The sequence below is a fragment of the Sinocyclocheilus rhinocerous genome, unplaced genomic scaffold (assembly GCF_001515625.1).
Source record: "Sinocyclocheilus rhinocerous isolate Xijiao unplaced genomic scaffold, SAMN03320098_v1.1 scaffold422, whole genome shotgun sequence".
Classification (NCBI taxonomy): domain Eukaryota; kingdom Metazoa; phylum Chordata; class Actinopteri; order Cypriniformes; family Cyprinidae; genus Sinocyclocheilus; species Sinocyclocheilus rhinocerous.
The window spans coordinates 5,170-22,363 of record NW_015639767.1 but is presented as its reverse complement, the minus strand read 5'-3'; the positions used below and the strand labels follow the sequence as shown (position 1 = coordinate 22,363).

Below are 17,194 nucleotides of genomic sequence, written 5' to 3'. Positions count from 1 at the left end.
TTTATTTATGTATTTTTGGATGTTATAGCACCACCTATAGTCCGATCCCAATAAAAGTTGGCAAGCTTCTTTAGAATGATATGCTGCATGTGCTCACCTAATTTGTGAATTTAAGGAATTATAGGCTTTTGCGTATATTTGGGCACGCTCATTTTCTAAATGACCCTGTTACAGCTAACCAAAGTGTAAAATTTAACTTTTTCCCCCTATAGTCCAAGGAATTGTACTGCAGTGGTCTTCTTGAGGTTAAGCAAAAGAAAAAAGAAAAAAAAAAGAAAAACAAACTAGGACTAGTTACGTTTTTTACGTTTTTTAAATAATCTTGAATAATTAACAACAAATGTACAGCAGTGGTTCTTGAAGTTGAGATCTAACAGATCTAACATATGATATGAATATTGTATGTGTGAAAAATCATGCAATATACAATCGTTTACACACTAGAAAAATGCAATATAGCCCCGCAGTGGCAGATGTCTTTCAAATTTCTCACAGACCTTTAGGGCCATGAGTAAAGCAGGCCCACCGGGTTTCATTCCGATCGGCCTCCGCTAACCCCATCTAATATGTGCTCAAACATAATTGGTCGATGGCATCCATGTCTTACAAGATACACAAACATGTTCATGTGGACCTGAGTATGTGAGCGGAGTGGAGCAGCAACAATTTCCCCTCCACGCTCCAAGCATTCAATAATCACTCCGCTCCGAGTTCACCATTTCCCACTCCCGCTCCACTGATCAAAAACACCACTCCGTGGCTAAATTATTTCACTATGGAGCCTGTCTAATGTAGAGGGGCAAAATATTCCAGAGCTTCGGGGCCGCCACTGCAAATGCTCGGTCACCCCTGCTCTTCAACATTACCCGTGGGATAACTAAAAGCAAATGGTCAGCAGACCTAAGTGCTCTTAGTGGAGCATACAGCTTAATCAAGTCGGACAGATATTTAGGTATTTATTTAGATATTTAATATGTGATCCACATATCTGTCAAGCTAACTAATTATGTTTAATGCGTGAGTTGGCATAGTTACTTCAGAAACAGAAAGAATATGCTGTAACTTTTCCGTTTTTAAGCTGATAAATCACAGGACAGTGTTGACCAAACCTTCTTCATTCCTGAATGAAGCGCGATCTGTACGTTATGTGCGAGCTTGTGTGTTCAGCACTTTGACAATCCTTTGACAATGGACTTTGACAAGACTAATTATGTTTAATGTGTGAGTTGGCATAATTTGTGCTCGTGACAGAGTGGTAGCAGAGCGTTCTCGGAGCGAGTGAAAACCTCAACGCTCCAACTTCAAAAAATCCGCTCCTAGCTCCAGGCAAAATCACGCCGCTCCACTCCTTGCTCCGCTCACATACTCTGAAGTGGACACAGGCATTGTACGTGAAGTAAAACAGGCAATGTCAGGTGGTCGGGAACATTCGTCAGAGGTCATTGTTAACTGGGTGGAGTCCTGAAACTTTTCCGTATGTCGAATTCGGATTTGATCAACATGCCGCTTCAGGATTTGTCGGCTTCCAACAGCTACCGTATAGGAAACTGGACCCGAGGAATTCACAATGACAGCAGGTATCCACTTGGGACCGTAACTGTAATTACGCACATCATCTCCAGTTGTGAAAACTCTCAACTTCGCATTTTTGTCATGACTCTCTCTTTGTTTTTGCTGCACTTTGGCTTTAATGTCTGGCAAGAGAAGATCGAAAGTAGATCTCAGCTTCCTTGCCATAAGCATCTCAGCAGGCGACACACCTGTTGTAGCATGTGGGGTGATCCGATAGTTAAACAAGAATCGTGATAACCTAGTTACCAAGGTATCCCCCTTCACCTTCCTTAGGCCTTCTTTGAACGTTTGGACAGCTCGCTCTGCTAATCCATTAGAAGGGTGGAATGGTGCAGATCTTACATGACAAATCCCATTGTTTTTCATGAATCTTTCAAATTAAGTGCTTGTGAAGCAGGAGACATTTTCAGAAACCAAGATCTGAGGTAATCCGAAAATGCTGAAACTTTGACCAAGTTTCTCAATGGTAGCTTGCGATGTTGATGAGTTCATGGGGTAAATGTCCATCCACTTAGAATGTGCATCTACAATCACCAAAAACATCTTTCCCAAGAAAGGGCCCACATAATCTAAGACGCCACTGCATCCCTGGGAATGGCCCGAGACTACGGATCAAAGGGACCAAGGTGAATACGGGACCAAGGGGTCTCGGGCCATTCCCAGGGATGCAGTGGCACTACAGGAGGCAGTTTACTGTGCTTTTTATTCTTCACAAAGTTGGGACTCCTTCTCAACCTCCTTATCCATCGCAGGCCACCAAAAATAGGAACGAGCCAATCCTTTCATCTTCGCCATCCCTGCATGTGATTGGTGTAACAGTTTCAAAAGCATTGCCCGACCCTGACTGGGCACAATTACTCTGGTTCCCCAGAGCACACATCCATCGCGCACACTCAATTCCAGTTACCTTTTATGGTAGGGGTTGAATTGCGGATCCACTTGATTTGGCCATCCCATCAGCACATAATTGCAAACTTGAGAAAGTAGCACATCTTTGTTTGTCTAGCTTTTGAGTTGTGCGGCACAGCATCAAAACTTGACTTGACTTAGTTTGATCTTGTTCCACTTTCGGAAGGGATAGTCTGCTTAAGGCGTCTGCATTTGCATGGCTGTCTTTGGACTTATACACCATCGTGTATTCATAGGCACTCATCAGCAGAGCCCATCTTTGCACTTGAGGGGAACCCATCTGAGGAATGGGTTTATTTTCTGCGAAAAGGAAAATCAGGGGTTTATGGTCTGTGCAAATAGTAAATTTGCGACCATATAAATACTTGTGGAATTTTTGAACTCCAAAAATTATAGCTAAAGCTTCTTTATCCAACTGAGAATATCGTCGCTCGGCTGGTGTCAATGTACGGGATGTGAAACCTAGGGGTTTCTCAGTGTTATCTTCCATTCGATGTGAAAGCACAGCTCCCACACCATAAGATGAGGCATCACACGAAAGAAGTAGGTCTTTTTCTGAAGAATAGTGTACCAACACATCTGTGGACTGTAGGAGTTCCTTTGATTTTTTTGAAAGCTTTGGTTTGTGACTCACCCCAGGTCCATTTAGTATCTTTTCTTAACAGCATGTGGAGGGGAGCTAGGATACTGGACAAATTGCGTAGGAACTTGTTGTAGTAACTCAACAACCCTAAGTAGGCTTTCAATTCAGTGACATTCGTGGGACACGGAGCTTCCGTCAAGGCTTGCACCTTGTCTTTTAGTGGGTGTAACCCCTGGGCATCAACTAGATGACCTAAATAACGCACTTCTTTTTGAAGGAATTCACATTTTTCCCTTTTTAAGCACAACCCAGCATCTTGAAGCCGAGTGGGCATGGCATCCAGGGTTTGCAAGTGCTCTTCATCAGTTACTCCAGTGACCAGTATGTCATCAAGATGGACTGCAACATGAGTTAATCCTTGCAGCAACCCTTCTATGGTTCTTTGAAATATTGCGGGCGCCGAACCCACTCCAAATGGAAGACGATTGTAGGTGAACATGCCCTTGTGGGTATTAATGGTGAGATATTGCTTGGAATTTTCTTCCATTACGATCTGCTGGTAGGCATGACTCATATCCAGCTTTGAAAATGATGAGCCCCCAGACAAGGTTGTGAAGAGGTCTTCCACACGTGGAATGGGATATTGTTCCAAAGACGAGGCCTGGTTTATAGTGAGCTTATAATCTCCGCATAGTCTAATGGAACCATCAGGCTTGAGGATGGGTATGACCGGCGCTTCAGTACTTCACAGGAGTGATTTTGTTTTCATTCAGCAGTCTGTTAATTTCCGCATCAACCTTAGACCGCATAGCAAAAGGTACAGATCTGGGATGATAGAATTTTGGCACTGACCCCGGTTTAATATGTATCGACACTGTCATCCCCTTGAGAGTTCCTAATTCCTCTTTAAAGACTTCCTCATGACGCTGCAGCATTTCTTGCAATTTCACTTTGAGGGTATCCTCATTTTCCTTTATTCTCACATTTTGGATTTCTCCCCAACACAGCGTTATCTGTTCCAGCCAGCCTCTGCCCAGCAAATTAGGTCCTTCTCCCTCAACCACGATGAGAGGAAGCTTTTTTCTCTGTTGGTGATACATGACGTCCCCTTAAAGCAGCTCCTATCACCTTAATAGGCTCACCTGTGTAGCCGCACACAATCCGATCTGTCAACATCTGCTCTAGTGTGGCTCCATTATTGCAATTTTTTGCCAATATTTGCAGCTCTGCAACATATTTGGTTACAGACTCTTCCGGCTTACGAGTGTGCGAGTCAAATTTGTACCTTTGTACAATTTCGCTTGGTTGTGGGTTTAAGTGATTCTTTAAGATCAACACAACTTGCTGATATGTTTTGTCTTTCGGTTTTTCAGGACTTAAGAGATTGCGCAACAAGCTGTATGTTGGAGCACCAACGACGCTAATCAGAATGGCTCTCTGTCTGTCCCCATCATCTATTCCATTTGCCTCAAAACTGCTTGAGAATCTCACAATATTCCTCCCAGGATTTACTCTTTGCATCAAAAGCTGACAAAGTTCCTATAGTTGCCATTTGCCACATCTTTTCCCCTCACCTCAAGTTTAGAAATACATTCGCCGAAACTTCCACTTCAAATCAATCTTCTGTCATCCACAACTGTCCATTCATCAATATCCATTGATCCTCGTAGCCAAAAATATGTGGTGTCGTGCCGATTAAACACAAAAGACAAAAAACAGAACTTTTAATCTCAAACAGTGGCGACAGAATGTACAGCTTTTAGCGCTCACTCGGAAGAGTAACCTCAAACAGAAAACAGCCCTGAGGGTGGTGCAGATAATTCTTTTCTTGGGATTGGACGGGGGAAATATCTGATGCAGTTTTCTGATAACAAGCCAGGGTTGGGTGAATTTGACTGTAAGACTGACATTCATGCTGGTAATGGGAGAAATTATATGGCTCATGATGTACATAAGACTCTCCCTCTTACTTCTACTCCGAAGCCATGTAATGTGGAAAGTTCTAGTGATCAAGGTGTCAGTGAATTAGGTGCTTTAGTTAAAGAATTGGGCCGACAAATTGGTGACTCAGTCACAGCCAAACTTTTGTCAGGGGGTGAATTTGCCAGAACCAATAATGGTAGTAACACCACAGGCTCTCAATGTGCTAATCTTGATTTGTCACAGTTGAATGTCGTTCTGAAATCAGATGAAAAAGTCCCACCAGTGTTTAGGGGGGATGGTTTAGGTAGACATGACATTCAAGAATGGGTTGAGATGATGCAAGTTTACCTGCAGAAGAGAAATGTCAAAATTACCGAACAGGCTGATGAGATTATTAGTCATCTAATGGGCAGGGCCAAAGACATTGTGAAAGTAGCCCTACGCAGCAACCCTGCGCTTGACTGCACAAATCACCCTGAGATTATATACAGCATACTTAAGCAACACTTCAGTGAAGTGTCCTGCTCCAGCATGCCACTCGCAGACTTTTACAGCACATTGCCCAAACACGGCGAAAATCCTGTTGACTACTGGCTTCGCCTTAATAAAGCAGCAGATATAGCTGACGAGTGTCTCAGAGGGCAGGGCAGAAGAATGGACAATTTAAATTCTGAAGTTGCAATGATGTTTGTGAGAAATTGCCCAGACCCTGATCTAGCACGCACTTTTAAAGTACGGCCGTTAGAATGCTGGACTGCAAAAGATGTCCAGGAGCTTTTAGATAGTTTCCAACGTGAGCTTAAGCTAAGATCAAGCACCAACGCCTACCCAGTCAGCCAAAATGCACACACGACCATACGGAGCTGTGGAAATTCTAACGTTGTTTCCGAGTCTACATTAATGTGTCTCAAGCAGGGGGCCAACGGGCCTGGTGAGCCTAAACTGGATGCAAATGATCGCTCCGGTCTGAATCGGATGGCTGACATGCTGGCTCAGCTGGTATTTGGCGCCACCTAGTGTTGTGGGTGTATTATTGACATGTCAAAGTCTAGACCCTGAATATAAGACGACCGCATTTTTTCAGATGTATTTCCAAGAAAAAAACATTGTCTTATATTCGGGACAATACGGTACTTCAGTCTGTGTGCATTGAATTTATTTAATACACGAGTTTCACAATTTGAGTTGAATTACTGAAATAAATGAACTTTTCCACGACATTCTAATTTATTGAGCTGCACCTGTATAATAACATAGTCCCATCTTGTGGCCATTATGTGAATTGCACTCCAACATAAACTATTGCAGTAAGGATACCGCAGTGGTGAAAAAGGGAACTGCAGCGCGCTCTAAAGTCGCTTTTCCACGGCATGGTACGGCACGGTACGGTTCACTTTTGGGGGGTGTTTAGAATATAAAGCTTACAAAATGTTTTTCATATATTAGCGCTACGACCCAGAATCTGCCCCACCTAAATTTACGGTCAGGAGCCGCTACTGGGGAGTACATTTTTGGTTTTAGGTGAATCATCCCTTTAAGTTGTTATATAGAGGGTTTGAACTGCGGGTGAAAATCGGCCATGGCAGGTAATGCATATCAACACAATAATCAATTTGGCAGGCTATGATTCATAAATTATGTTCTATCATTTTGCATGTCCTCGCTATTAGAGCTCTTCCCCTAAAATATTTGCAAACAAAACAAAAAGATGTACATCTCTAAATTCATATGAACACTGGTGGCTTCATTTGCTGCCTGCATGATTTTGAACAGCCATTCACACAGTTTTGTGGCTTGAATAAAGTCTATGCTTCATATAGAGAAATAATTACATTGATTGCCTTTTACATTTCTGTTTTTGCTGTTTTGTCAAATACCTTAATTCAAAATTATTGATCCCACTTTGTTCATTCTTGAAGTGAACTTTTGCCTGTATGGTGATTAGATTCAGTTTTGGACTGCAGCCTTACAATTGAGAACATCAGTAAAGAAGTATGTGATGTTCGGATGTCTGAGGCCCAGTACTTCCTGTCTGGTGTGCTTCCGGCTAACGCTCAGCTGGAGCCACTTTTTAACCTTTTCTTAATAATAATTCCGCATGTCCAAGACTTTTGCACAAAAAGCATCTTTACTGCTATACACACAGGTAAACTCATGGCTTTCATTGAGAAACATTATTCATTAATTCTGATGTGAAAGGAATGGGAATTTTTTCATCATGATATATTTTGGGGCATGATTGTATTTAGCATTAACAGATGCCTTGGAATGAGAATGGGCTGACTTTTTGGACTGGATTTCAAAGGAGAGGCTCTACATTGAGTTAACCTGACTCCTGTGATGAAACAGCTGATTATTTATGACTTGACAGCCTGTCCGCTAATGTTCAACATTTTTACCATTAAACATTACTTTTGAGCTATATTTGGAGTTTACAATGGAGTAAATGCTGCTCATATTAAATAATTTTTTTCCCTTTTTGTTTTTATTATTTTATTTTATTTTAATGGTACCTGCAATGATTGACTGTCGTAAAGCTGAAAGCGATTGAATGATTTAAAATCAGATTTAACAAATATATTTCAATATAGGATGTGACTGTGGTAATCTGGTTTATTTCTGCCATTTTTTGTTTTGCCTAGTAGAATTTCTAATTCGTTGCCAACTTAAAAATGTAGTAGCCATATTGGCTGGTCAGTGACAAATTGACACATTTATACAATCTTACCACAGATTCTCCAGTTTACAGTGAGGATCCTTCAGTCCATCAGAGAGCAGATTCACTCCAGATGCTCCTAGATTGTTTCCAGTCAGATCCACACATCTCAGGTGTGAGGGGTTTGATCTCAGAGCTGAAGCCAAAGCAGCACAACCTTCATCTGTGATTCCACAATAACTCAAGCTGTACAGATTAGAGATGCATGGTGAACTCACACCAGCTGCAATTATAGAATAAATGTGTGAACGGCAAATGTGATTTATAGAGGAAGTAAAACATTCACATAAACATCATTAAAGGGGTCTTGAACTGAGAAATCTAAATTCCCTTGATCTTTTAACATTTAAGAGGTCATTGTATTTTTTGAGTTTCAGAACTCAAAAATTTCTCGTTAGTTTAAAAATAGCTTCTATTGAAGCCAATCAGTCAAAATGGCAGGTTGTGGAATGTGCCACTTTATGACCTAATAGTGTGGCTAAACCCCGCCTCCGCAGAAGATCCAACGCCTGCTTCTACATCGCTGCCTGTTTAGCCCCGCCCACCGATTTGCGTGTGTAGCAGAGTATGTGAGCGGAGTGGAGCGTCAACAATTTCCCCTCCGCGCTCCAAGCATTCAATAATCACTCCACTCCAGCTCCGCTCAGAGTTCACCATCTCCCGCTCCACTCCTCGCTCCACTGATCAGAAGCTAAATTATTTCACTATGCTTGAAAAATCAAAGTTCTGTTCAGAAATTATATTAAACAAAAAATAAATGCATAATACTAGAAGAATAGTTTTAACATGGTTTATTGGAACACTAGAATTAGCCCAAGTCCGTATTAAATGACAGTTTAACTCGCTTAGCTTACTTGTCTGTGCAACGTCTCTACTATGGTGAAGCTGAGGGTAGTTACTTCAGAAACAGAAAGAATATGCTGTAACTTTTCCGTTTTTTTAAGCTTATAAATCACAGACCAAATTTTCTTCATTCCTGAATGTATGCGCGCGATCTGCACAAAGAAAACAAAAATAACGACTTTATTTATTTGCATGCGAGTGCATTCCTCTGCTTGTAAACAAGGCGCAGTGCATGCGTGTTCTACATCAGAACGCCAGCACCTGCGTCAGCAGCATCACACACATGCTTCGTGGTTGTGAATGGTGGCGGAGACTGATCTGGAAGAGAAGAAACTGTTGACTGAAGTCTTTATTTTTGTTTTCTTTGCGCACAAAAAGTATACTTGTAGCTTCATAACATTACGGTTGAACCACTGATGTCACATGGACTATTTTAACAATGTCCTTACTACCTTTCTGGGCCTGGGAACGCTTCAGTTGCGTTGCTGTCTATGCAGGGTCAGAAAGCTCTTGGATTTCTTCAAAAATATCTTAATTCGTGTTCCGAAGATGAATGGAGGTCTTACAGGTTTGTAACGACATGAGCGTGAGTAATTAATGACAGAATTTTCATTTTTGTGTGAACTATCCCTTTAAAATAAAAAATGTGATAAAGTTTAATCAGTGTAGTGATTTTTGTCAGTGTGACTTACTAAGCAAATCTGGATTCTTTAACCACAGGCAGCAGCTTCAGAAGAACTTCATCTGCTGTATTTTGGGCTCCAATAAAATGTTTTAGTTTAAAAACATCCATCTCCTGCTCTGATGTCAGCAACACATAAACCAGAGCTGACCACTGTGAAGAGGAGAGTTTGGTTTCTCCTATTTTTCCAGATTTCAGATAATCTTGGATCTCCTGCATCAGTGAAAGATCACCCAATTCATTCAGACAGTGGAACAGATTGATGGATCTCTCTGGAGAGCGATTCTGCCTAATGTTTTGTTTAATGTACTGAACTGTTTCCTCTTTGTTGTAGGAGTAGCTTCCTGTCTGTGTTAGTAGTTCTCGTAAGAGAGTCTGATTGGACTCCAATGAGAGACCAAGAAGAAAACGCAGGAAAAGATCCAGATGTCCATTCTTACTCTTTAAGGCATTATTCACAGCTCTCTGATGCAGCTCAGATATTAAATTACATTTCTTCTCATTTAAAACCTTAGACAACAGACTTTCTTTAGTTTGGTCAAAGACACTGATGTTGTCATTTATAAAGGAGCGGTGTGCATATAGAGCTGCTAGATGTTCCTGGATGCTCAGATGAACAAAACAGAAGACTTTCCACTCATTCAAGCCAAACTCCTCTCTGAAGATCTGAGTGCACAATCCTGAGTACACTGATGCTTCGGTCTCATCAATGCCACACTCTCTCAGGTCTTCCTCATAGAAGATCAGGTTGCCTTTCACAAGCTGCTGAAAAGCCAGTTTCCCCAGTTTGACAATCATGTCTTCATCTTTAACTTTCTTCTCATAGTCCTTCTCAGATGAACAACACTTTATATTCACCACTGGATATTTCTATTTGTTTTATTTCAGGGAAAAAGATATGAAGAAGATCTGAAAGACGGAGTGTTTTGTTTTTCATCAAGTTGAGCTCTCTGAAAGGAAGTGGAAATATGAGCTGGACGTCATGATTCTCTTTCTCTTCAGCCCAGTCCACAATGAACTTCTGCACAGAGACTGTTTTTCCAATGCCAGCGACTCCCTTTGTCAGCACAGTTCTGATGTCTTTGTCTACACTCGTCCAGACCATCAAAGATGAACAACACTTTATATTCACCACTGGATATTTCTATTTGTTTTATTTCAGGGAAAAAGATATGAAGAAGATCTGAAAGACGGAGTGTTTTGTTTTTCATCAAGTTGAGCTCTCTGAAAGGAAGTGGAAATATGAGCTGGACGTCATGATTCTCTTTCTCTTCAGCCCAGTCCACAATGAACTTCTGCACAGAGACTGTTTTTCCAATGCCAGCGACTCCCTTTGTCAGCACAGTTCTGATGTCTTTGTCTTGTCCAGGTAAAGGTCTAAAGATGTCTCTGCATTTGATTGGGGTTTCCTCTGTTGCTGTTCTCCTGGATTGTGTCTCAATCTGTCTCACCTCATGCTCATTACTGATCTCTCCACTTTCACTCTCTGTGATGTAGAGCTCTGTGTAGATCTCATTCAGGAGTGTTGGGTTTCCCTGCTTTGCCATTCCTTCATACAGACACTGAAACTTCTTCAGCAGATTTGATTTGAATCTGGCACCAATTAAAGGTTAAACAGATTTCAGCAGAGAGTGATAGACAAAGATATTCTACTATCTATAAAGAAATGTTGTACCTCAGAATAGATTCTCCCTTATTTGTTACAAGCATTGCCCTAGACTGGTCTCCTTCCATGGACTTACATCTCTGCTCTTGTGGGCTTGATTTCTCCCTGTGAAATGGACTTTAATAATCATACAATAATATAATAAAATATAGTTGATATTATAGACAATTTGGGGAGTAACAGAATACATGTACCAGCATTATGTACTGTAATCAAAATATAAAAATACTTTTAACTAGTCAGATTACTTACCTAGTGAGATTAGAGACTGTACATTGAACAATGCTAAATGTCACCTGTCCATCCAGATAGAAATGTTGTACCTCGGATCAGTTGATGCGTGTTTTCCAGCTAATTTTAATGGTATATCCATAGACTCGTCACTCTTCATGGACACACAGCTGGGCTCCGGTTGGTTTGATCGCTCCTTCTGGAACCGACTTTAATAGAGACAATAGAAGTCATAATAGAACAGACACAACAACAGATTATATACAGTTGATATAACAACTGTACATTGTACAGTGCTGAAAGTCATCAATCCATCTATCTGTCCATCCGGAGAGAAAAGTCACACCTTGGATCAGTTGATGTGCGTTTTCCAGCAAATTTTAATGGTATATCCATAGATTCATCACTCTTCATGGACACACAGCTGGGCTCTGGTTGGTTTGATCGCTCTTTTTGGAATCGACTTTAATAGAGACAATAGAAGTCATAAAAGAATAGAGACAAGAACAGATTATATACAGTGATATAACAGTTGATATGGGGACAGTCGTGGCCTAATGGTTAGAGTGTCGGACTTATAACCCGAAGGTTGTGGGTTCGAGTCTCAGGTCTGGCAGGAATTGTCGTAATAAAATATAGTTGATATTATAGACAATTTGGGGAGTAACAGAATACATGTACCAGCATTATGTACTGTAATCAAAATATAAAAATACTTTTAACTAGTCAGATTACTTACCTAGTGAGATTAGAGACTGTACATTGAACAATGCTAAATGTCACCTGTCCATCCAGATAGAAATGTTGTACCTCGGATCAGTTGATGTGTGTCTTTCAGCAAATTTTAATGGTATATCCATAGACTCGTCACTCTTCATGGACACACAGCTGGGCTCCGGTTGGTTTGATCGCTCCTTCTGGAACCGACTTTAATAGAGACAATAGAAGTCATAATAGAACAGACACAACAACAGATTATATACAGTTGATATAACAACTGTACATTGTACAGTGCTGAAAGTCATCAATCCATCTATCTGTCCATCCGGAGAGAAAAGTCACACCTTGGATCAGTTGATGTGCGTCTTCCAGCAAATTTTAATGGTATATCCATAGATTCATCACTCTTCATGGACACACAGCTGGGCTCCGGTTGGTTTGTTCGCTCCCTCTGCAATCTCCTTTAATAGAGACAATAGAACAGTCATAATAGAACAGACACAAGAACAGATTATATACAGTTGATATAACTGTACATTGTACAGTGCTAAATATCATCTATTGATCCAGACAGAAATGTCACACCTCGGAACAGTTGATGTGTGTCTTCCAGCAAATTTTAATGGTATATCCATAGATTCGTCACTCTTCATGGACACATAGCTGGGCTCCGGTGAGTTTGATCTCTCCTTCTGGAATCGACTTTAATAGAATCGAGACAAGAATTATTTATATAGTTGATATAATAACTGTACATTGTACAATGTTGAAAGTCATCAATCCATCTATCTGTCCATCCGGAGCGAAAAGTCACACCTCGGATCAGTTGATGTGTGTTTTCCAGCAAATTTTAATGGTATATCCATAGATTCATCACTCCCTTGAGCAAGGCACCGAACCCCTAACTGCTCCCCGGGCGCCGCAGCAATATGGCTACCCACTGCTCTGGGTGTGTGTTCACAGTGTGTTCACACATACGTCACTTTACTCACTTAAAACAACTCTACATTGCTGAAAGTAATCTATCTATCTGTCCATCCGGAGAGAAAAGTCACACCTTGGATCAGTTGATGTGTGTCTTCCAGCAAATTTTAATGGTATATCCATAGATTCGTCACTCTTCATGGACACATAGCTGGGCTCCGGTGAGTTTGATCTCTCCTTCTGGAATCGACTTTAATAGAATCGAGACAAGAATTATTTATATAGTTGATATAATAACTGTACATTGTACAATGTTGAAAGTCATCAATCCATCTATCTGTCCATCCGGAGCGAAAAGTCACACCTCGGATCAGTTGATGTGTGTTTTCCAGCAAATTTTAATGGTATATCCATAGATTCATCACTCTTCATGGACACACAGCTGGGCTCCGGTGAGTTTGATCTCTCCACACTGATTTTACTTTATCAGAATAGACACAAGAATTAATATAGTTGATTTTACTTGTAGATAAACCTCATATAGGGAATCTTATCTCAGACAAGCTTTACAAATGTTGAAAAGTGATGCCACTGCACAAGGATCACCCATCTATCCATCCATTATTGGCACCAGTATATGATAGAATTGACCACTCAGAACATCTTGCCAAACAAGGCGAACACCCTGTAATGTGGCATACAATGTCTTTCTGTAAGATTGGGATGATATGAAGACTTTAAGGTACCTGCATCCAGTAGAGAAATCTCTATCGCTTAATGTTTGTGTGTCCTCCATGATTCATTCAGTCTTCATGAAGCTGCACAGGTAAGAGTCTGATGAGTCAAAAACACTAGTTAAGACAAAGTGACTAACAACGTATATCATTTGTTATCATTACCTGTAAATTAGTGTTAATGAAGACAGAGGAAGATTTAACAGACACCTGTCCTTACCGGTCTGTTACAAGTTTACAAACACTGAAATCTCATATTTGAAATCTCATTCTTCTTATTTCATTGGTGAATGCTTATTACTTAAAAGATGAATGTGGCAAAAAAACGATAAACATTACTATTAGACGTTATTACATTACCTGTAAATTAGTGTTAATGAAGACAGAGGAAGATTTAACAGACACCTGTCCTTACCGGTCTGTTACAAGTTTACAAACACTGAAATCTCATATTTGAAATCTCATTCTTCTTATTTCATTGGTGAATGCTTATTACTTAAAAGATGTGGCAAAAAAAAAAATTACAATTCTGAGATAATGTCAACAGTTCAGTTATAATTTATAATCTGGTAGGCTGGAATGTGAATTTACAGAATGGTTACAACACTGTTTCTTGAACGTTAACTTGTATGTGCACCATCCTCAAGTTATTTTAACTAACCATGGAGTAGGCTACTTAACCAAGAAGTCATTTTCATGCGTCACATTTTAATACTTGGTCGAAATGCAACTTTAAGGAACGATAAACATTACTATTAGACGTTATTACATTAGTATTTGACACTTTGAATCTTCAGTCTGGGTGTAAAATGGCGCACGTAAACAAAATCCAGCTCATATCCCCACTTTTCAAATGTAGTTCACTTATTAGGGAGACTAAATTAGAGTTCAGTACCTCACAAAGTTTTAAGCAACAGTCATTTAAAAGGCTATGAACTTTTAAACTCTGCACGGTTCTGCACGAATAAGTTCGTAATAATATAAAACTTTTTTATAAACATTTCTGTATAAAACTTATTATCGTAATAATATAAAACGTGGAAAAACGACAACTCGTTGTTCTTATATGTTCTTGACATCTTTAACGAATGGAAAAATTAGCTGTTAAGACATCAAGAATATCTTCACTTTCAGTCTCGGGATTTTCTGTTAAAACCATCGATGCACATTATTAATAAGACTTTTGACATTTTTATAACGCTTACTTTTCGTCGTATGTCATTGAACGTAGACCTATATCAGGAGTCTAAACGCATTTGTTTGTTTGACATTTCACAGTAACGGAAAAAGCAGTAGAGTGGTGCGCATGCTCTGTGCACGAGAGATAGCGATGGCCGAGCCCACACGGAAAAACACGAGTTCTTTTCTCGGATTACAGGATCTACCTGCGAGCAGTGTTGCCAACTCTTTGGTTTTCCCGCGTAATTGGGCTACTTTAACACGGTTGCCGCGTTTTGTTTTTCATGTCGGCGGTTTGAAGCGAACCCAATAACGTGATATTTAGCCCCTGGATTGCGAATTTTACCAGGGGAACAACGCCAAAACCGTGTATTTTTATCCCTCGAAACGCGGTTGGGCGGGGTTTGTTGTGAAGACCTGGCAACCCTGCCTGCGAGTGTCTCTGTGGCTAGCTCCGTTCTTGTCATTAAGATCACGCCGCTTAAAATTAAGTATAAAGAAGAGAAGAAAGCGGCCCTAGGCAGCTGCCTACACAGGATCCGCCACTGCCAGATATAGAGATAGATAGAGAAATTTACTAAAAACAAGCCTATCGCAAGATATCTGGTAGGGGGGCACCTGGGCATTGTTGCCAACTTAGCAATTTTGTTGCTAACTTTTCAAACTTTTCAGACTACCCTAGCAACATTTTCTTCCAAAAGCACCTAGCAACAAATTTAGCTATTTATTTGGCAACATTTAGCAACTTTTAATAAGTGACTCAAACGATAAAAAAGGCACACATTTTCCATCTAAATTACACAAAAAGAGGAAACCAAAGGTGCCTAGCAGTACACACATCACATGAATTAAGTTAGCTGCTATTTGCAATTGTTTAATTTAATAATAATAATTGTTCATTTATGATACACCTTGTTAGTAGCTTGTACTTGAGATTATTGATCAGTTAGTGCGCGGTAAGAAAAATGAAAAAGGTACTAGTAATTTTCCAGGACATTATCCGTTATCCATTGTAACCATGTAACCCGAAAACACAAAACACAATGCGTAATTTAAAATGTAGGTAAAAACCTGTGAATAATAATTACGGAAAATTCCTTCCTATTAGTAGATTTTGCCCTATTTTTACAGACTTTTCTTAGAGTGTAGCATACTAACTACTAATACACTGCTTGAAACTATAATTGTTCAGAATGTGTAGTTTACTAGCTAATAAAAATAAACTTAAATTGTAATCGTTCAAAAATGTGAACATGTTAAATAATTCAATGTTGTATTTAAAATTAGTTATTTATATTTTAATATTATATTATGTATTCATATTATTTTATAAACACATCTAAATTAACATAAAAATTGTATTTTTTGCTGAGATTTGATGCAGACACACAATTTTGCATCGTGATTACGCAATGACGTCACCACGACATCGCAACGTCATTTAGAAACTTTTAGCAACAAATCAACCTTCCTTTAGCAACTTCTCCTGAAAATTAGTTGGTAACACTGCACCTGGGGTGGCCAGCCAGATTTCAGGGGGGGCCGGTGCCACCCCTGGCCACCACGCATGGGCGTCGCTAGGCCATTTTTATATGCTATAGCCCCCCTAAAATTTTGCGATTATCTCCATAAACTGTACACGAAATCATGATCGTCTTAGTCCCCTTTAAATTTAATATGAAAACGGCGGCAGACTTCGATCGGCTCCTCTCTGTCTTTCAGCTCGTTTTTCAATCAGCAGACCGCAGCGGCTCAGTGCGAGAAACAGAGGACAAGGTGTGTGTTTATCGATATACTGTTATAATATATGCATCTGTGCAGTTCTTTGTCATAAATCCAGTTTACAAAATATAATGGGAGAGCAATAATCGGTTGGTTCCCCATCTACTGTAGCCTAAGTTTTCACTGCGGTCACCCCTCATCACACCACAGCGAAAATGAAGCACATATGAACGCATACTTTATAAAACGATCATGTTGCTATTTTCATTTGAAAATTTAACTTTCAATATAATACATATTCCAATGCATGTGGCAAAGAGGTTTGCATAGGCCTACTTGAGATAAGGAATACTAGAAATGCAAACAATAAAATTCTGTGCTTGTGTGCTGTGCATTGAATTTGGCTTATTCAGTACTCAAATGTTATACCCATCCATGCAATACAGTGAAATACTGCAATAAGTTTAGTATACTACTATTAATCAAACATTTTATATATATTTTATATTTATATTTTTTTGTTAGTCTATTATTATTATTATACCCTCACTGGGGGCTGAGCCCCCCTAAAATGAAAACCCTAGAATCGCCCCTGCTGGCACCACGTAGACACGCCCCTGCGAATCAGACTTGTTCATCTATTGACTTTCGATCATTTCATACTTCCGTGATGTTTTCAAAATTAAATAAAAAGACTGTACGGATAAAACTTGTATAATATATATATATACACATACACACACACAGCTGTTCAAAAGTTTGGGATCAGTAAGATTTTTAATGTGTTTTA

General features: G+C 39.8%; 1 pseudogene; it reads right to left on the bottom strand.

Moving 5' to 3' along the window:
- LOC107751688 (uncharacterized) overlaps nucleotides 1-14,808 on the bottom strand; it is a 92,232-nt pseudogene extending 77,424 nt beyond the window's left edge.
- Nucleotides 14,809-17,194: the final 2,386 nt, after the last annotated feature.